Source organism: Heloderma suspectum, chromosome 1 (assembly GCF_057233095.1).
Source record: "Heloderma suspectum isolate Gila_16-S chromosome 1, 16-S_ref, whole genome shotgun sequence".
Taxonomy (NCBI): Eukaryota; Metazoa; Chordata; class Lepidosauria; order Squamata; family Helodermatidae; genus Heloderma; species Heloderma suspectum.
Window position 1 is genome coordinate 116,482,043 of NC_139458.1, and position 21,383 is coordinate 116,503,425.

The window sequence follows — 21,383 nt, forward strand, 5'->3', positions numbered from 1 at the left end:
CAACCTCTTTGTTTTCCTGGGAAAGAGGCCACTTTCTGCCACTTTTGCATGGAGGGTGAGAATTTCAGAGAGATTTCTCAGGGAATAGGGCTTCAGTGCTTACCTTAGTGTGAGGAGGTGGCTGAGGGGTGGTCGTAGCGTGTGCACTCTTTATTTTACCATTTGGACCCCGTTCTGCCCTTGCAGCCTCTCCAGGCTCTTGAGCTTTCTGAAAAGCCCCCTAGAGAACTTTACCAGGACTTACTCCCTGGGGGCTTTCCAGTGCAGCTGCCTGCTAAGTGCCTGAAAGCTCATTGATCCTCTTCCTCCTTGTCATCCTCGTCCTCTTCTTCTTTCCCTCCACTTCTTTGGACTTCTAACAACAACAAAACCAAACCAAAAATGCCTCACTCAGCTTTGAGGCCCTCAGCAGGCAGCTGCACTGGAAAGCCCCCAGGGAGGAAGTCCTGGTAAAGTCCTCTAGGGGGCTTTTCAGAAAGCTCAAGGCAGTCAGAGAGGCTGCAAAGACAGAATAGGGTAAAAAAAAAAAAAGTAAAATAAAGAGCACAAAGAAACCCATCAGCCACTTCCTTACACTACGGTAAGCACAGAAGCCCTGCAGCCTGAGAAATTCTCCAAAATTCTCACCCCTTCCCACTATTTTTGGGTGTAGTTTCTTTTCACCCCTCCCCCAAATCAATGGTGGAAAATAAATAGATTGGAAAATTCAGCACAGTGCTAGTTGGCATATTTATTAGTTTTATTTTGTTGGTTTTATAGTTATTTTATTTGTATTGTAAAATGCCTAGAGAAATGTATTTTATGAGGTGTTTAATGTGTTAAATAAATAAATTCAATTCATCTTGAACTTTAAGAATTTCTTTTTAAAGGTTTTCTTGAAAATTCATAAGCACATTTCTCCTAATGCATGCCTTTTTGTATGCACTTTTGCCTGACATACACATTTTTTGCAAGCCATTTTCCTTATATAATGCCCTTTTATATGCATTTTTTAGATTGGAGAACTCCATCGCAAAATTTGGAGAAATGCAAATTTCAAACGATAACTGAGTTTCACTTCACATATCAGTTTGAAACTGAGCAATTAATGCAAACTGAATGAATTTTTCTCCCATTCCCAAAAGCAGGTTGAAGGGTTCTGGCCCTGCACGCAAAAACACATCATGACTTACTTCTTTGATCTTCTCTCCTGCTAGGAAAAGTTCTCTCACTTTCACAGAAGTTTAACACACATCTGGCTCCCAACTCAAGTGTGAACTCTGCTGGCTGCCTTAGCAAACTTTTACTTGCTGTCTTTATACTCATCCCTGAAGTACTCTGGAGCAGGGGGGGCAAAAGGGATCTGAGCCCAAAGGCTTCTTCTTGGCCCTGTTCACTGTAACTACTGATGTCATTTACAAGGATAAACCCTTAAAGCCATGCCACAATACACAAAGAAAGAACACTGGAGTAATTCCCTTTGGACAGCCGAGATTGGTGTTCAAGTTATTGAAAATCTGTATAACTCATTTTCTCTTTTGTCATACTTTCAACAACACAAAATCCATGAAGTTTGGCTGAGTGCAAACAATAAGCTTTTATTGTTGCTGCCCTTCTTCATAAATGCGTAGCCTTTGGGGACCATCAGAAGAGCTTTGGTACAACAAATTAAAAGTCTCTAAAACTTTCTGTGGGTCTCCTTGGACATTCTGTAGACCTGCAAATATCAAGGCGTAATCAATATAATGCTGCCCTAAGACTTTAAAGCAAACTGGCAGATCCCAGGAAAGAAAGTGAGGCCACACCAACTATCCTATTGTTAGGCAGTACTTCTGTCAGAGTCACAAAGAATTATAGCCAGTTGGCTAGCATAGTAAATGATGTGCAGGAAAGACATGATTACAAACTCAGGGGCAACTGAAACCATCAGAGGATTGAACACATTTTCAAAGAAAAGCTGGCAGGTACAGATGCTTTCTAGCTTGCTTTCCTGATGCTTTCCATCCTTTGTTAAAAACTTTCATTTCTAATGTGCCATATACAGTGTGTGTCTTCTGTGGATTCTCTGGAGATTTATTTATCCACTTTTGCATCTTTTCCCCCTGCTCTTTTCTATTTGTTCATTAGATGCCTAATGCATTTTCAAGCCTAAACGATGGATATGTACCAATATAGACTCTGAAGATTAACTTTTAAAGATATTTTCCTTTCTTTCTTTCTTTCTTTCTTTCTTTCTTTCTTCTGACATATACTCAGGATTATTTAAGTTGCATTCTGATGTACAACATTTTGCACTGAGCCCACCGTGGCACTGCACTGACTATATTATGTTCAGATGTGCCATCTTTTCTTCCAAATTGAGCTCAGGAGAAACTGTTCTTGTATAGTTGCAGGAGAGCCTGGTTGTGAACAGCACTGATTGGCTGGAACCAGTGATGTCTCTAATGCACATGCTAACTTCTCTTTGAAGCAGCTTTTCAACGTTAAAAGGGGGGATTCTACTTTGTGTGTGTGTATGCCTGTGTGTGTGTGTGTGTGTGTGTGTGTGTTTTAAAGGAATGAGTGTAAATGGTCCAGTGTGGTATAGTGGCTAGAGTGTTGGACTGGGACTCATGAGATCCAGGTTCTAGTCCTCACTCAGCCATGAAGTTCAGTGGGTTATCTGGGGCCAGTCATTAGCCTAACCTACCTCACAGGGTTGTTATGAGAATAAAATGGAGAGGAGGAGGACCACGTAAACCACCTTGGGTTCTTTGTAAGAGGAAAAAAGGTGAGATATGAATGTAATAATAAATTAATAAATGTAATTGAACAGCCTGAGGAGTGAATTAGTACTTAAATTGATGGCACATGCTTCCTTTTCACAACAAAGGCACGTGAAAACTGGGCTTACCATGGGAGAGGAAAAACTGTAGTGAGTCCCATTTTTATGGTACATCTGAACACACCTTCAGCAGACCTCAGTTTTCACACACTTCAACTATGTTTCTCTGCATTCAGCTGTGGAGGGGTAAGACTGAGTAATAAAGGAGTTAACCATTTCTACTTCTTCAGTGTATCTTAGAATAAACTATTGAGGACTTCAACATAACCTATTTGGGGACTGGGTTACACACCAGTTGGGTTGGCTTTAAAAAAAAATCCCTCAACCTGGCTGGAATTTTTAGAAATTAATTAATTAATTAATTTAATGTACTGTTATGCTACTTGATATCCTAAAATCTCTAATGGGTTTACATCAAAAAGGCATATAATACAATTTAAAACCAAATGTAAAAACAATATTAAAATAATAAATACATTAAAAATGTTATGACAAGAACAACTATAGCAGCGTCATAGTCAATTACAAGTCAGGGAATAGTTTGCAAGGGGAATAGATTGCAACATGCCCCAAATATCAATAAAGCCATGATGGGCTAAATGCATGTATATCTGCTATGTAATATTATATTTTATATCTTGACCTTTGCATCAGGCAGCAAAATAGCTTGGGCTAGCCCTGGTTGGACTATCACCATCAAGCCATCAGCTGGACTGGACCCTCTCCCACCACAGTGCCCATGTGAAGGCCAACTGCCCTGGGTAGGGGAGCCAGGAGACGAAAGGATGGACTGAAGCAGGTAACGAAACCATCAAATGCCTTCTCCTGAATCCACTCAGAGTTGTCCCTTATGATGCTCCTCTTCCCCATGCTAAGAGGAAGGAAATGTTATGCATGTGGTTTTGCTTTGCTTTTGGAAAAATATGTTTTGTTGCCCTCTTCTCACCCCACCCCTGTCTCTCATGATTCAATTTCTTTCTCCCCACCCCCCCCGCCCCTTTTTGTTTTCTTTTTAAAATTGTAGGGTTTTTCATAGAACTGACATATCCTATGACTGGCCATACACTGGGCTACAAATCTAATCAATCAATCAATTCTGTGTGCTCCAGGAAAGATAAGTGTGTGTATGAAACTATCCCAAGCAGAATCACTTCACAGATTAGACAAGGCAAAGGTGCTTCAGCATCTAATAAGTGTAGTGATAGTTTCAGACATGCCGTTCATATTGTACTCTTCTACCCCAAGAAAGGAATTTGCACATGTAAGGCTTGCCTACAGGAAGGCATAAAATGTTGCCAGAAAAATTTTCCCAAGGAAAATTATGGGAATGGCAAATACAGTAAAGATTATGGCCCAAGTCCAACAAATTCCATGCTCACTGAAATCAGTTGGCTCAGTGAAGTCAATAACATAACTGTAGCTGTTTGTTTCATCATGCAACTATGCGTTATTTGGAGATGAGAAAACCTAAATCCTAAAACAATAACCCAAAGATCTGAATATGATGCCCTGAGGTTTTGAAGTAACTTCTAAATAGATCTCCCAAAATGCTACTGAGTGATGTCCTTATCCAAGCCCTTAATATTCAATACAGCCAATTGGGTTTTTTATTAATTAATATGATCATTTGGTAAGTCCACTTTGGTAAGTTATCAGTTCAATAATTTCTAATTTTACCATGAAGTGAAGTTCTGCTTCTATTCCATTTCTCAGTGCTACTAATGGGCTTTTATCTGATGCATTTATTTTTGGCAGAACATTAGCCTCTTTTCCCACTCTTTATCAATGTGATTACTATATAGCTAATGAGTCCCAGTTCTTTAAACAGCTAATCAAATCATTTTGAAACACCTTCTGTGTTTTGTTTATAAAGCAAGCCATGCACCTGTTTGAATGTGCAGTCTGCTGTACAACCAAACCCACAAGGTTTTCTTTTCCAACTCTTTTTGTACCTGCATTTTTATATAGTCTGCCAATTTAAGTCTCTTTTTCCAACTTGAAATGCTTGGCTGTATTATAAATCAAGTGCTGTTTCCTCCAGAAGTTCTTCTCCAGCTCAGAATGTTCAGTGAGATGCTACTGGGCATGTAGGGTCAGCATTTAGCAGACTAGCCAAAGTCAGTTGCTTTGTAGTCACATATGTTGAAGTGCTGTTGTTACTTGTTAACACTTACTCCCAATGGAACTCCTGTTGATTACTGTAAAACTACATGAACCACAAAGCCAACTGTTTTGTGGGCACATGACCAGACATTTCTTCCATTTTAACTGCTTGTTCTCAATGGATTTTGTGTAGTTTGCTGTACATTATAGCCCTATTTGGGACCGCGGTGGCTTAGTGGTTAAGACGCTGAATTGCAGACCGGAAGGTCGGCAGGACAGCAGTTTGAGACCCGAGTGCCGCATGACGGATTGAGCTCCCGTCTTCAGTCCCAGTTTCGGCCAACCTAGCAGTTTGAAAGCAAGAAATTGCAAGTAGATAAATAGGTACCGCTTCGGCGGGAAAGGTAACAGCGTTCCGTGTACCTCGGTGTTCAATCATGCCGGCCACATGACCATGGAAGCGTCTTCGGACAGCGCTGGCTCTTCGGCTTAGAAATGGAGATGAGCACCACACCCTAGAATCGGGCACGACTGGTTGGGGACACCTTTACTTTTTTTTTTTTAATAGCCCTATTCAGGCATTATGCCTGAATAGGATACAAGCAACAAGAGTAAGAGGGCAAGACCGCACATGTTGCTTCCACCCCCACTGTCCTTGCCCATGCCAGCCCCACCTGCTAAGTTCCCCACCTCCTCATATTAAATGGAGATATTTGCAGCGGTCCTCTACTTACCTTCACTTGCATATGAGTAGAACCCATCACACAATTAGGAACCTAGATAAAGCAGAGTCCCCAGCTGCATGGAGGCTTCCACTCACATTTAAGCAAATGCAAGTAGAAGCTCCCTGTAGATTTCCCAGCTCAACATGGGGAGGTTACTGGATCTACTCTGGCGTGTGTGGCTGGCATGTGTGGCCACATCCCTCTTACACATGTTGCTAATGCCTGAATAGGGCTTATCTAACCCAGCAGCCTTTTCTTTGGTAAGTCCCTTTTCTATTTGGGTCAATCAGTTTTCTTGATTTTTTCCCCTTCTGATCATTTTATGTGGTTATTTTTCCCCTCCCCCCGCAATCTAGAACCTGCTAATGTTTCTAGGTATGTTAGTTTAGGGTGGGAGCAGCTAGATTTCCAGGCTGGTGCTATGGGTAGGTGTAGGGTAGGTGAAACCAAAGTATAATCCTCAGGTGGCAATAAATAATGTACATGTATGCAGCACCATTCCTTCTATCAACCAGCTCCCTTGGCCCCAGCCCCTAACGCTGATCAAGGAAGTTAATAAGCACCAAGATGATTCCAAATTGAGCCTATGAATGTTTCCCCATTGCTACCACAAGATACTCAGCTGACTTCCTCAGAATGCATCCTTGCTACCCCATCAAGGATTCCCAAGGAGGGAGTGGGTGTCTAGCTTCACTAGCCAGAATGACACCCTTTCAGCAATGCCATCATTTCACACGAGTGTTCAGGTGGTTGTGTCAGAGCCTCCTCTACCCACTTCTACCCCTACACCTGTGGGACACCCTCATCCCTATCCCAGCTTTTCTTGTTGGAAAAGAGAAATCCACCTTTCATCTCAGGTAATAGTTTTGAATCACCTTTTCTTTCTAGCCAGTCTCTCCCTACTCATCCCACTATACCCCATCAAAAAAGTTAACATTTCCCAAGTAACAGCAGTGTCAGCATCCAGTTATGGAAGGGAGAAGAGCCCTCTGTTGAACATTGTGCTAGGTAGTACCTTCCTGTGCATGCAGCTTTACTCAGGTGAAGATCAGAAAAGGATTATACCTTACTATATTTTAGATTTAATCCTATTGCTGAAACTCAAAGCAGATCACAGCATTTTAAAAGAAGTAATGATATACTTGAATATTAGAAGATAACATATGAACAAGACACATTCAGATGCATTGTCTAGCAATGCCTGCTTGTCTCTAGTTACTAAGTGCTGCCTTTTTTGTTGTTGTTAATTAACTGCTTCCTGTAAATACTCAGAATTTGGCTTTGAGAAATATCTAGAAGAAGGGAGACCTTAGCTCATTTGCAGTTTCTCAAACATAAAAAGGTAAAGGTAAAGGTGTCCCCAACCAGTCGTGTCCGACTCTAGGGTGCAGTGGTCATCCCCGTTTCTAAGCCGAAGAGCCAGCGCTGTCTGAAGATGCTTCCGTGGTCATGTGGCCGGCATGACTGAACACCGAGGTGCACGGAACGCTGTTACCTTTCCCGCTGAGGCGGTACCTATTTATCTACTTGCAATTTCTTGCTTTCGAACTGCTAGGTTGGCAGAAGCTGGGACTGAAGACGGGAGCTCACTCCGTCACGCAGCACTCGGGTCTCAAACTGCTGACCTGCCGACCTTCCAGTCTGCAGTTTAGCGTCTTAACCACTAAGCCACCGCGGCCCCTAAAACATACTTCTCCTTTTTTTAATCTCAGGTTCGATCCATACAGTTTATGAAGAAACATTCAAATTTTGGTAAGTTCATACTAAAAATAAAATGAAACGGATGAACTTCTCACCCATCCCTAGCCTAAACTAGAAGGATTCCCCCACCCCACCTTCCCTCATCGTCAGTGTTATGGGCTATTTTAGATTCTCCGTTTTTACAACATGATGCAATCTTGCAAAAAGTCATAAGCCTAGCTGTTCCCAGATCAATTACAAATTGACCATTCATCTAAACTCCATCTCCTGTCATGGTCCAGGACTGAGAGCCTTCTGAGACTGAAGTTTCCAGCTTCAGTAACATAAAGGAAACATCAGAACCAGTTCCGCAACCTTCACAAGTGGGGCCCTCCACCTTGGATCCTGTCCACTTGATCCGCAGGAGGCTTCTCTCCCTTCTAACTCTAAATAGAGGACCTCTCTCTTCCTCTCCTCCTGTGTGCAGGAAGGCCCTAGAGAGCGGTCCTCAACCACCTCCTCACTCCCCAGACTGTCACCACCCAGGAGATGCCAGTGACTATGGGAAAGTACACTGGCCTTAAAAAACAACAACCAGATTCAGCACTTGAGGAGGTGGGGTTGCCAGAAGGACTCTCCTGGCCTGGCTATAAAACCCTGTCAGTTGCTGCTCTAAGCTAGCGCTAAGGTAACTTGTCTTATCTAGCTGCGAGATTGCTCTCCATGGTCCTGAACCCTTACTTGAGTCAACACCTAGTAGGGATGATGGTATTTGCAATTGAATAGATATTTCCTTTCCCTTTCCTGCAAGCTCTTTTACCTCCCCCCCCACCTTTGTAGTAGTTGCTAGACATTGTGGAGTGTCAACAGAGGGATCAATTTGGCAGGAAAGGGCAAAGGACATGGGAGGCCTTGTTTGCTACCACATAAGATGAATGGGAATCATTGGACCACAACTGCCATGATGCTCAGCTGTCCAGAATGCACTATCCATGGATGGGAGTGGTGAAGGTCACACAACAATGTATACCATTCCAGGAAGAATTATGCCCTCTCTTCTGCCCTCCTTCCATGCCACTAGTAAAACAGTGGAAAGGGGGGATGGCAGAAAGGCCTTCATTTGGATTTGGCCAGGAGGGGCACAGAGTGCAATGAAGCCTCCAGGTCCATTTATTTGTTTATTTGACTTGTACCCTGCCTTTCTATCAAAAATGGCACTCCAAGTGGCTTACGATCACCAATAAAATTGGATAAAAACAATAATAAAACAAATGCATTAAACACAATTTAAAAGAATTAAAAACACAACAATATCAGAGTAAAAACAGCCTCCAACCTGACACCCTTTAACTACTCTTTTGGCCCTTATCAAGACTCATAACAGAATTTGGGAATTTCACCCGGACTTTGAATTGGATCCAAACAGACTGGGCCCTCAAATCCATCAACCAGACCATTCACTTCAGAGTTTAGTGCCGTCACTACAATATATTGCTCTGTTTGTGAATGTCTCCATGTGGCTGTTGATGTGTGAATTAGACTGCATATTTGGATTTATACCTGGCACATTTTTAAGCTGGTCTAGATTCTCTCCTTCCTTTCCCTTTCCTCCTGCCAGCTTTTGAAAATCTAATCCTCCATACTAAGCAATAAACAGTTTTCATTTGTATACATTTATACTGATATATGTAAATATGCAATACTCTCCCCCCCCAGCCCCGCCCCATATTTTCCCTGGGTTGGCAATGTTGCAGCATATACTTTGGGAACAGACTCCAGCACCAGTCCCTGGCATTGCATTTAAATTGACAACCACTTCCCAAAATTGTTTTTCTTTCAACAGCTTTAAGTCAGTTTTTGCATAAGTGAAATTTACTTTACAGAGACAGGCTTCTGCTGAGTGAAATAAAGATGCATCTCCTTCAACTTACCACTTCCAGGAACTGATTTACACAAACCAGGCATAACATATTCCATCCAGTAGAGGACAGTATTTTATAAAAACACAGGTCACATCTTTGATCTTTCCCCATATGGTTTCAATCTTAGCACAAAAGAGGGTTACAAAACCCTTCCTAAAATAAAATTTGCTGTAAATACAGAGGTGCCCTTGTAGAGAATTTGTGCAATCTAATGTTGAAGTGTATTTGTAACATCTGTGAATATTTAGACATATGAGGGGGGGAGAGAGGGAGGGAGAGAGAGAGGGAGGAGAGAGATCTGAGTGCAATTTGTTTTTTTGTTTTTTGTTTTATTCATCCATGAAATAATTCATTAGAAGGTCTCCAATTACTGGCTAAATTTTATTTTGCAAAAAAAGTTACATTTCTTCTTTTCAGAGACAGGGAAAAAGTTAGGTGATCCAAATTATTTTGAAATTCCCTTTTGTCGCTCATTAGGCAGCTGCAGAATTCCAATTAACAAGCACACTATTTTAATGAAAAAGGCCTCCCCCTTTTTCCTTTTTTGTTACCTTATTAAGCTTAGGGATAGGGTTTTTTTTCAAAGTACATTTGGTAATAAAGTTGCTGCAAGAGAGCTGCTGTCACGTTTATATACCCCTTGATTGCAAAATTTGTGACACAAAATACAGCGTAACACATTCCATGGTGCCCTCCAGTTAACTGTTCAATTGAAAAATGACCTTCATAAGCAAGTCCCCTGCCTTTTAATAGATATCAAGGACTTGCAACTTTAACCTACAGTTGAAGAAGTGGCTTTAGTCTGGTAAACCATCAGAAATTGCATGAGCACCCTGTGGAGTGCAGATATTTATAGATATCTTAAACAGGAGAACAGATAACTGAATAATTTCAGTCACAATTCTGCAATAGCCCAGGGGTTTTCTACTGGCTTCTTTCATGTCCTGCATTCCTGTGTATGGCATTTCAGTCACAATCCACTGTGCACTGATCATGTGCTAAGCTCACCGGAATCAACCAGAGTGATGCAGAAAGTGCACTTGGTGGATTGCATCCTTTGTCATTAAAAGTGAGAGTTTGTTTTGGTACCTCATAATTCTGCCCTTCAGACACAATAATAATGCAAGACATAGACTCTGTCATCCCTGAAGTGAAACAGTGACCACTGTGAGGAAGTCTTTGGGCTCAAAGACAACATGCCAAAGGGGTGTGCTGTCTCTAAGTCAAGTTCTTCTCTCCTCACCCTTCCCATGGTTGGCTAGGCCCCTCTTTGTCTCTGAAGTTACCTCAGGCGATAGAGGGGAACTGGGCAGGTGTGACCCACTTGGTGGGAAGACTCCAGAGAGGCTGGTGAAATGGCCTGAAATCTCTGCACTATTTTCCTACAAGGACAGGGCATCTCTAATGTCACTAGAGACCTACTCCTATCCTGTCTCCTACCCCAATTTCTGCCCTTGGATATTTTCATGTGAGCATTCCACGAAATAGAAAGAGAGAGACCAGGCCAAGCGCCCACACATGGCATTCTTGGGCAGCTGCCGGGCCTCCACTGCCTCAGCAGGGCCCACCACTGACAACTGCCCTGTGCCACCATTTGACAACATGTCTGGGTCCAGGAACTGCCATTTTAAATTCCCCATAATGATCCAGAGTGAAGCTACATTGGGGCATTGTGATAAATCTAAATTAATAGTGGGATCTCAGGCCCAGCTGTCTGGCATTGCTAGCAAATAAGCCGGAGAAGGCCCATCAATATCTTCTGCCAGTTAATTCAACACTTCTCAGTGGCTGTGCCTAGACAGCAGTATCTCTAACAATAGGAACGAACTGCTGGATTTGTAGGGATGTACGAAAGTGACTTACCTTTCGCGGATTATGTTGATGGTGGGGGGGGAGGTGTTCCATCCCTCCCCCCGGAATCCTGGCCGGGGGGGGGAGGCGCTCCATTCCTCCCCCCCCCCGGAATCCTCGAATGGCCGGCTGTGCTCTGTGGCAGCTCCGCGGAGCAGCCGGCCAGGCCTGGCCCGGCCAGGCCAGAGCCGTCCGCAGCCGGATTTCCAGCTGCGGAGGGCTCTGGGTAAAAAACAAAAACAACAACGCGTACGCAAATGGCGGTGGCTACGGCCGCCGCCATTTGCGTTCCTTCTTTTTACCATCTTAATCTATGTAAATATTTACGTAGACTATGACGGCGAAAATCAAGGGGAACGTAAATAGCGTAGCAGGCGCCATTTGCGTCCCCTTTTAAATGATTCCCCATTTTAGCCTACATAAAGATTTACGTAGGCTAAAACGGTGAATGAAAAAGGGTTGTTTTTTTTTAAAACCCACCCCCAACCATGATAGGCTACGTAAAGATTTATGTAGCCTATCACGTCTTTTTTTCTTTTTTTTAAAACCTAGCCATGATATGCTACGTAAATCTTTACATAGCCTATCACGTCTTTTTTTTTTTTTTTTCACAAGCCTGGAAATGGCGGCGGCAGCAGCGGGTCGGAAGACCGGCCGCCGCCTTCGCCGGAGCTGCTGCTGGAGCCACCGCCGCCCAGAAGATCCGCCCCAGGTAAGTCTTATCCCGGGGGGGATCCGTTGGGGGCGGGGGGGTGGCAGGCCGTTCCACCACAGATTTCGGGGGGCTGAATGCACTGGCATTCGGCCTCACTGAGATCTGTGGCGGAATTCTCTGACATCCCTATGGATTTGGCCTGAATGGGTTGTGCTGCCTGGAAGGAACCAGGAAGCAGTTGAGGGCAACACCCATTGCTTCTGGCCTGAGGAGAGAGGGCCACAACCCGAGAGAGCCATCGGAGCCTTTGTTTAAATAAAACTTGGAAGTTTGTTTGGAAGCAGATTCTGTTTGAATCCGTGGAGGGACCATCCACCAACTTTGAAACAGTATCCAAGTGGGCCATTGCACAAGCGGGGGGTCACCACTGATTCCGTTCTGTAAGCGGTGCCCACCCCTTGTGCAATGGGGATTGATAGCTTTCTCTAGGAATCAGAAATGAATACTCATTTCTGGAATGGAGCAGGTTGGCAGAGCTCACATAACCGTTTCCACTCATTTGGGGGCTTCCTAAAGAGAGTATTAAATCCCTGTTGTGCAAGCTGTGGGTGCGGCTTGCAGAATGGCCCGTTTTGATACTGCCCAGAGTTCAGAACTCCCTACCTAGGGAGAGCCACCTCACCCCTTCTCTGATGTTCTTTCACCACAGTGCAAAAACATTCCTTTTTAGGAAGGCCTTTAGTGTTTAGTGGCTTTGTTGAAGACTGCTTGGTTTTAACTGCTGTTACTGTTGTTTTTATTAGATGGCCTTTTACTGCTTGTTTCTTTTAATGATGCCTTCATCATATGGCGTTGTGCTTTATCATATTTATAATTTTGGTTTTGTTATTACATTTGGCAGTCTCCCTTTTGCTTTTGTTAGCCAACTTGAGCTTTTAGGAAAGGTGGGATATAAATATTTTAAACACACACACGATGCGCACCGTGTGAAATACTTAAAGCACTAGCATGCCAATGGTAGCCCAATGTCGCATGCAGTCCTGATCATGGGGATTTAGGCAAATGGGCAGCCCAATGCTCCAGAGTGGCTTCAGCTCCTATGGTGCTGCTGTAGAGTTTGCGCCACATCAGCTGCATCTAATACATGGCTTGGAGTTTGGCAGAAATGTCTTCCTCTGTCCTTAAAATGATGAATCTTAGGTGAAGACTGTAGTCCACAGTTTCAGACCCAAGGATCCACACCACAAAGCTTAATGAGCCATGGCCAGTATTACCACCTCATCACCTACCAGTGGAGGCTGGAGGCTCCAATGTCAGTGGGACAGTGAATCTGCTCTGGGTTTCAGCGTGACTAAAACCCGGAGTGGATTCACCACTGAACTGGCATCGGAGCCACCAGCCTCCACTGTCACCTACAGCTTTGACCCTAGCCTACTAGGGAAGGGTTGGAAGGGACTTTGAAGGTCATCAAGTCTGACCCTCTGCTCAGTGCAGGCTCTGCAATGCAGTATGCAGCTACAGCTTCCCTGCTGGATATGCCCTTTGCAATATGACCAGATTTCTTCACCTCCCGAGGTGTACTGTTCCACTGCTGAACAGCTCTCTCCTAATGTTTAGTCAAAATCTGCTACTATGAAATTTCCGCTCTGCTTCCCATCTGCTTCCCTGGAGCAACAGAGAACTTGGATCTTTCATTTGCATTACTGTGCCAAACAAGGGAAGGAGGAGAGCTTTAGCACAACAGTGCCATTGCTGCCACCCAACAACAGTAGCTTGAAGGCAAGAGAGGACATTTCTGGAGGGGTAACTTCCTACCTGTACAGTATTTCTGGAGGGGTAACTTCCTACCCGTGCAGTATTTAGGCTGCAAGGGCCTCAAGACAGAGGCATATCTTTTGACTTGTTTTCTCTGTAAGACACCATGTTACACTGATGGCACTATAAAAATAATTAAAAATAGCTAGCTTGCAATGCTACATAGTATTTGACAGTATCTGGTCATTGACATATGGAAGTATTTAGTATTGAACAGTGTTTGGTAGATGGCATGCAATAGTAGTTAGCATTTGATAGCTGACAGCTTGTGGCATTTGATATTTGGGACCAGATCTACCTCAAACAAGTAAGAGATGACCAGGGTCTACAGGCATCACATTTTGAATGCTGAGGTCAAATTTCAAATCCAGATTTCAAAATTTGGAATGTTTAAATTTTTTGACATTTTCCCTCAGCTCTTATCCACCCCCACCCTACTGCTGTCCTGCCAGTTTGTTTCAGCTCAACCCAGTGGGAGGAAAAGAACAAGTGGCTTAACACATGCAGAACAGTAATGGTATTTTCTTCTTTTGAAATGCTGAGAAGGAATAATCTCAGTGCAATCAGTCAACCAATGGGACTGGGACTGCATTGGAATAATTTGTTTGACTCATTTCAGTGGAAGTATCCAGAATGCTTCTGAGCCAGGATTATGCACATACCACTGAGAAAATTATCAATGTTGTAACTATTGATTATCTTTTTGAAAGAAGAATATGCCTACTTCCCTCTGTTCTCTCTGATAGGTGATCAGCAAGAGGTACACCTCTTTCTCCTGGGTTCATCACTGATTAGGGCCACTGAGTTTATTAATGCATGTATTCTAAAGGAGTCCTATAGACTACGCTGACATTGTTCAAGTCAATAATTTGTGTCTTATGCCTTACATATGAATGAAAACAGGAAACCCCTTCACTGATTTGCAGTCATTTTCACCTGAAATGAAATAAGCAGTACTAAATAAAATAACAAACATTTCCCCACCCCATTATATTCGGAGTACTTGGTATAATTGGTGTTAAATATTTAGTCAGTCCCAGTTCAGAACAAAACTGTCAGGTTTTATGAGAAATCCTTAGCAACCATGGATATTGGACATGTAATATTTTCAGCACCTCTCTTTTGAAGACAGGGCTTGTCAGCATCCACTTTTGTTGAATTTCTGGATCAAGGTATGAACCTTTTCTCAGTGAATATAGGTAGTTGTCTGTATGCCTCTTTGATCTCAAAGTGACCTTGTTTGTGCTGAAATGTGGACTTGGCTAACTTCATGGCAGGCCTCTCAGAGAATTACAAGATGGCTGTAAAGATGCACTAGCCCTTTTCAAGGCCTAAATTAAGCTTTAAATCAACACCTAACTAGAATGCTTTCCTTTCCATTAAGACTCTTTGTGTGCCAATACACAGGAAATGTAATAAATTTTGCCCCCGTGGATGAAAACCTCTGTGCTCAGTCTATGGTTTGTGTTTGTTAAATGGCCCTTTTGCTCTCCGTGAACAGTCTAGCGCTTGTGTGAATTGGTTTCTGAGTGTGAAGGCAGACACTAACATGGACGTCAGGCAGCTGACACAAGACAATTATCACCAGAAATGGCATCTCGGGTCTCTCTCTCCTATCACTGCAGTTATCACTGTAGAGGAAATGCTGGGCAACTGCATTTTAAGGCAGACAGGATACAAGTGTTGAAAGGGCTTTCTTCCCCCTGCCTCTTAGATCCTTGTCTTTCTTTGGAAACGATAAATACATACACTGGTATTATTAAGCCCAGCCTGTTTAGGAACATATCACACTTGAAGAAGAGGACTTTGTGCACTTGAGATGAAATCTTTCTGCAAAATGTCCCAATTTCTCACACATGTAAAAGCCCTGTATCATGAGCCTGAAAGGAGAGTCACTTAAATACTGAATGAGGAGCAATTTGTTCTTTCCTGAAATCAGGTCCTGCCTATTCTCAAATCGCTATTTCAAAATCTGTGTGGAATCTCAGGGCCACTTACTGTTAAATGCTTATGGGGTAAATGTGCCTTTTTTGGCCAGTGTTTTTGAATTTTACATAGTTTTGTATTACTAAGTTTGCACAATGTTCCAACCAGTTTAAAGAAAATGGTCTGCAAGACCATGGGGTCTGCGTGACTCAGGAAAAGCCCGACCGCTGTGGCATTGGCAGGTCAGGTTCATAGAAAACTGAGCCCGTTTGATTCTGTGCCAGATTTCTCCCACATCCCTATATCTGGACACCCCAATTGTTTCAGAAGTGATGTTGCAGACACATAGCATTCATAGCACCCATTCCAAAGCACCTAATGCATAAGCAGCAGCTAACTGGGTGTGAGCCGGGGGGGGGGGAGCACATTTCAGGTTTCAATAAGGGAACAAATAGATTTCAGTAGCTGGAGCCAAGGAGTGAAGCTGCAGGACAGGGGTGCATCACCTCAGGCCCCGGGACCAAACTCAACCCTCCTGGGTCTCAGTCTGGCCTGTAGGGTTCTCCAGTTGGCCACACACCCTCCCCAGGGCTCCACCCACTTCCCCCCAACCACCAGCCACTTGGTGGTTTCCTAACTTTTGAGAAGTTTTCTCCTCATTCTAAAAGATTGAAATGCCTCTCCTAAGGCTTAGCTACTGGCAGTAGGTGCTTTAGGTGGAACCTTGTGGGTGTTTTAGCCCTGCCCCATCTCTAAAATGTGGCTCTTGAAAGCTTCTCTGGAATGGAACTCAGCCCTTGGGCTGAAAGAGGTTCAGTACCCCTGTCATATACTCCTTTCAGATATATTCAAGATGAAAATGTAAAACACACACCACCCAGTGTATTTTAAGACTCACGACCAATAGACTGACACAGGAGACAATCATTGTGAAAAAAATCCTGCAGGCTTTTTTCTTTACCCCCTGAAGAAGGCCTAAAGATAAGAAAAAGGCCAAAATGCTTTGGGCTTCCTACGGTTTTTTTTTTTTTTGCATCCTGAGGACCTTTTTCTCTTCTTTGTGATTTACTCTGGATACTCACCTCCTTCTGTTTTCTTATTCCTTATTTTTTTAAGACCTCAGAGATCTTGTTCTTCCTGAGAAGTAATCACATGTGGCCTGAAACATCGGGGGGCGGGGGAACTGCTTCCCTGTCCTCATGAAATACTATGTCCTACTGTGAATAGGGGTGATAACCTAAAGAACGAAAATAGTTATTCCATAGAATGAGGGCCCAAGACATGGCTCATACATGCATGTGAATCTCCTGGGGACTTTCAAATCAAGTGACTTGCATGTATGAACTGGCCGTTGCAGATACAGGCATAAATACAATGCCACATCCCAATGCTGTGCTTTTTCAATGGGAGCAGTTCACACATTCAGCTGACAAAGATAATGTACCCTTAGCCCAATTAATGTCCATGCATGTCTGAGCCGGGCCTACGTGTTAGTAGGAATATGCTTGGATATGTCGGCAAAGTCTTAAAATACTTCTTTAAGACTTACACAGTTACTGTCTCTCTTCTGCTGCTGGCATAAATATTTAAAGACTTATTTTTGAAAGGTATTGGAAAACTGTATCATATCCCTCTTTCGGCACTGGTTCTATTAGCTGAGCAACTTTCCACCATTATAGCAGCTTTCCACCACTTTCTATTTCATTAGCATTCATTTTCTTTAGTCATCTGATACTACTCCCTGAAAATTCAGGCAAGTGGGAACACGAAGCTAAAAGCCGAGGTTTGCTTCAGTGCCTGCCAGCCCACAGAATTATATTACTTTGCCTACCTTTGCCTAAAATGCAGGGAAATGACAAACCTTTTCATGCATGTGGAAGAGTTAAACTGTAAGCTTGACTGATGCGAATTGACATAAAACATCACAATGGCATGCATCAGAGACAGATGTTTCCTCTCACTCTGGTCTAGCTGTGTCTTTTGCAGGGCGCAGCACTGCTTTACTGAACGTGCTGCTTCTAAAAAGGGCATTCACAACCAAAACAACAGGAGCATGCCAGAAGCACATGGATTTCCACTGGAAGGTGAAAGTGGCACATCTAACCTTCTGTTGAGTTTCCTGTAGCCTCTATTGCAGGGGTGCAGAATCTTAGGCTCTGGAGCCAAATTTAGCCTTCCTGGCATCCCAGCCCATCCCTCTGGGATTCCCCGGAAGTCCATGCCCCCTTCCCCTGGGCCCATTCTAAAAGGTTGCTAATGCCTCTCCTAAGGCTTCATTATTGTCAGGAAGAGCTTTAAACCCAAATATGCTGGTATTTCCTATATGTTTGCCCCTGCCCCTTTTGCCTTTGCCCCCCGCCACTGGAATGTGACCCCTGAGCACTTGTACAAAATTGAATTCAGCCTTCAGGCTGAAAGAGGTTCAACACCCCTGCTTTATTGGACTAACCAGATTAACCACCTTGGAGAGCCAGTTCAGTAGACAGCTATGTTCTACCAATATTTGCTCCAGTAAAAACAGGTGTGATGGGGAGATGCATGTCCTCAAATATAATCTGAACATAGGCCAGAGTCATCATGACCAATCATGGCTTCCCAGTGCAGGCTCACTGTGGTAGCGCAGTCCATCTCTAAGAACCAATTTGCATTTTACGCAGTAACTGGGTACCACCAGGGTTAGTGGTGTGGTACACTTGTACATTATGATTTGGGAAGGGGAGACATGTGTTCCTAAATATTCAGTGGACATGTGCCCCTGAGTATCTGGGGCTGCATGTCTCCCCTGCATTCTTTCTACATTTGCCGCAGAAAACACTAGAGTAACTCCTGTGAAATGTGGCTGCCACTTACAGTGAATTTTAATTAGCAGGGGTTCATATCAGGGTTGGGAGGGAACTGGACAAGCAACCTTTTAACTAGGCATTTCTTAAGAGGAATGAAGTAAAAAAAAAAAGCAAAATATCAGAAATCTTGGTCCACTGTCTACTTAGCATAACACTTCTAGGAACCATCTTTGGTAATTGCTATGTTGTTTTCCTACTTGATTTTTAAAATGCTATATATTACCTCTGGAATTATGGAATAAAAGCCAAAGAAGAGAGGAGAAACTATTCATTCTTGAATACTGTTTTGATAGTTATACTCCATCTCATGTCTACGTACAAACAACATCCTACTATGGCACACTTGTTTCCATAGGAGGAAGGCTCCAATATACCACCATGTATTTCAGGATAAATGCTGAGCAGAAATTATTTATTTATTTAAAATACAAATTAAAGGCCTTGAGAATTTTTTTAAAAGTTTTTCTTTTGACACTGAGAAGAAAACAGGAAGTAGAAAATCTCCCTTTGGGGTGGAATTCCAGAGAGGGGAAACCACAACAAAAAAGGCCTTGCTGCCATGGAACAATAATCAGCCTACCCAGCAGTGGAGAGTGGTGGCTCCGATGTCGGTGGGACAGTGAATCCACTCCAGGTTTCAGTCAGAACTCTAAAGGAGCTATCCAAGGTGCTGAACCCCCTTTTTATGTGGAAGCATGCAAGCATGTGAGCCCTCACTTGCAATCTGAAACAGTTCAGCCCAGGAATACTTCCTGAGGTAGGAAATGTACTGTAGAATCATAATTGTTCTTTTATAAATATATCCTGTTCAAGACAGAGTTGGCAGGCAGAGTCAAGCAAACAGGGCAGGCATTCAAGTAAAGGAGGAGGACATTGGATTGTATCCTGTTCAAAATTTATTTATTTATTCATTCATTTCATTTCTATACTGCCCAATAGCCAAAACTCTCTGGGTGGTTCACAAAAATTAAAACCAAAGAGCACACCATAAAACAATATACACCTAACAGGGACTAGCCAATTATGCCAATACTTTTCCAGCTGCACTGGCTGCCAGTCCATTTCCGGGCCTGATTCAAAGTGCTGGTATTAACATTCAAAGCCCTAAATGGCTTGGGGCCAGGTTATCTGAAGGGTCGCCTCCTCCCATATGCGCCAGCCTGGACCTTAAGAGCATCCTCAGCGGCCCATGTGAGCCCCTGCCAAAGGAAGTGAGGTGGGTGGCTACTAGGAGGAGGGCTTTTTCTGCTGTGGCTCCCCAGCTGTGGAATGAGCTTCCTAGTGAGGTTCTCCTAGCACCTACATTGTATTCCTTCCGGTAGGCAGGGCCAGAAGTAAAGAGAAGGAATTCAAACAAGGAGTAGAGTTCAGACAAACAACTCCTTTCTCAGTGGATGGACTCCTTGTCAAGGACTCCTTGTCAAAGTTGGGTCATACAAATCTATGCATCAAAGAGGACTCATAGCTGGAGGGGTTTCAGATCTTGCCTTTTTCTTTCCAACAGCATTTCATTTGTGAACTGTAAGTAAAAACACTCCTTGCTTTTAATAGCTAAGAGCCACATACTCTTTAAAAATTACGATTCTTCAGACTCTTTGAACTGTAACTGCCATTGTCCAACTTTGCTTTTGTTTTTCCACAGCCATTTCTGCTGCAATGAAATATGGCAGGATATTAACGCCTGGAAAACAAACCGTATTACCTGCTGCCAATGCATTGTGAGCAGGTGGGATTAAACTGTCACATGGCATACTGAGGAGGCACGACAATTAAACTTCAGGAAATACAGCCAGCCCAGCAACCAGTGTGTAATGCGACTGCCTAGTAGTCCTTAGTATTATCCCACTTTATGTTGGATTGTAAAGAACGGCTTAATATTTCAGATACTTGTCATTTTCTGATATAATAATTTTTTTAAAAAAGAAAAACACAACACAACAACAACATAAACACAACAACAATACACATACACTAAAATATCTCTTAAGATTGTAAGATATCTACCTTTGGCTCCCCTTACACAATAAATGCTTATTATTATTCTCTAGTTCTTATCTTAGTTGTATATCATACATTGAGTTCACACACATTATCTCATTTCTCTCCTAATTTAAACAACAGAAAAAAGAGAATTAATCATCTCAAAGTTCAAAAGCCACATACATAGATATCATTTTCCTCTATTTCTTGTACAAATTCTATAAAAGGTTTCCAATCTAACATAAATTTAGTTGTTGATCCTTCTTTAATTATAATAGTAAGTTTTGCCATCTCTGCCAGCTCCATCATTTTCATGATCCACTCGCTCACAGTTGGTATTGTTTCATTCTTCCACTTCTGTGCATACAATAACCTTGTAGCCGTTGTCATGTAGAGAAAGAGGATTTCCCCTTCTCTTTTACGTGTTTATCTGTTAGTCCCAATAAAAATGTTTCTGGCTTTAATTCTATAGTAGTCTTTAATATTCTTTGAGCTAAAGACTGTTTTTGTTTCCAAAATGTTTTAGCTTTTTCACAAGTCCGCCATAAATGATAAAACGTTCCCTCTTGGTCTTCACATTTCCAACATTTTCCAGAAACATCTTTATATATTTTGATTTTAGACAATTTAAATGGTGACATATACCATCTATACATCATCTTATAAAAATTCTCTTTAAGACTTGCACAGTACATAAAGTAAATTTTAAATCTTTTCCCCACATACTTTCCCACTCTTCAGATACTTGTCATTTTCTGAAACATTCACTATTTTGATCAGGGCTGACCAAGACATTTTGCTGCCTGTGGTAGAGCAGCAAATGGCGGCCCCCCTCCCCAAGCCAGGATTGTAGAACCCAAGGCCACTCAACTCCTTTTGGCAGCTGAGGCAGGCACCAACTTTGCTTAGTTTTCAGCACCTGCAAAAAGCATTTTGATTTAAACAAGATTTTCTTGAATGACCATTATTTTAGAAATAAGCATACACCTTGCTCCTGGCAGTGCTGATTTATTGGTGTAACTTGCTTTTAATTCTTTTTTAATTCTTTTACATTTTGATTGTTTTTTCTTTACTGTTCAC

At 42.7% G+C, this 21,383-nt stretch overlaps 1 long non-coding RNA gene across 1 annotated transcript; it reads left to right on the forward strand.

The window, feature by feature from the left end:
- The first annotated feature begins 472 nt into the window (after window positions 1-472).
- LOC146357734 (uncharacterized) lies at window positions 473-20,770 on the forward strand. The gene is made up of 5 exons (XR_014786839.1): window positions 473-580; window positions 3,458-3,602; window positions 7,344-7,383; window positions 11,700-11,796; window positions 19,966-20,770. It is a non-coding gene; the product is annotated as an uncharacterized LOC146357734 (long non-coding RNA).
- Window positions 20,771-21,383: the final 613 nt, after the last annotated feature.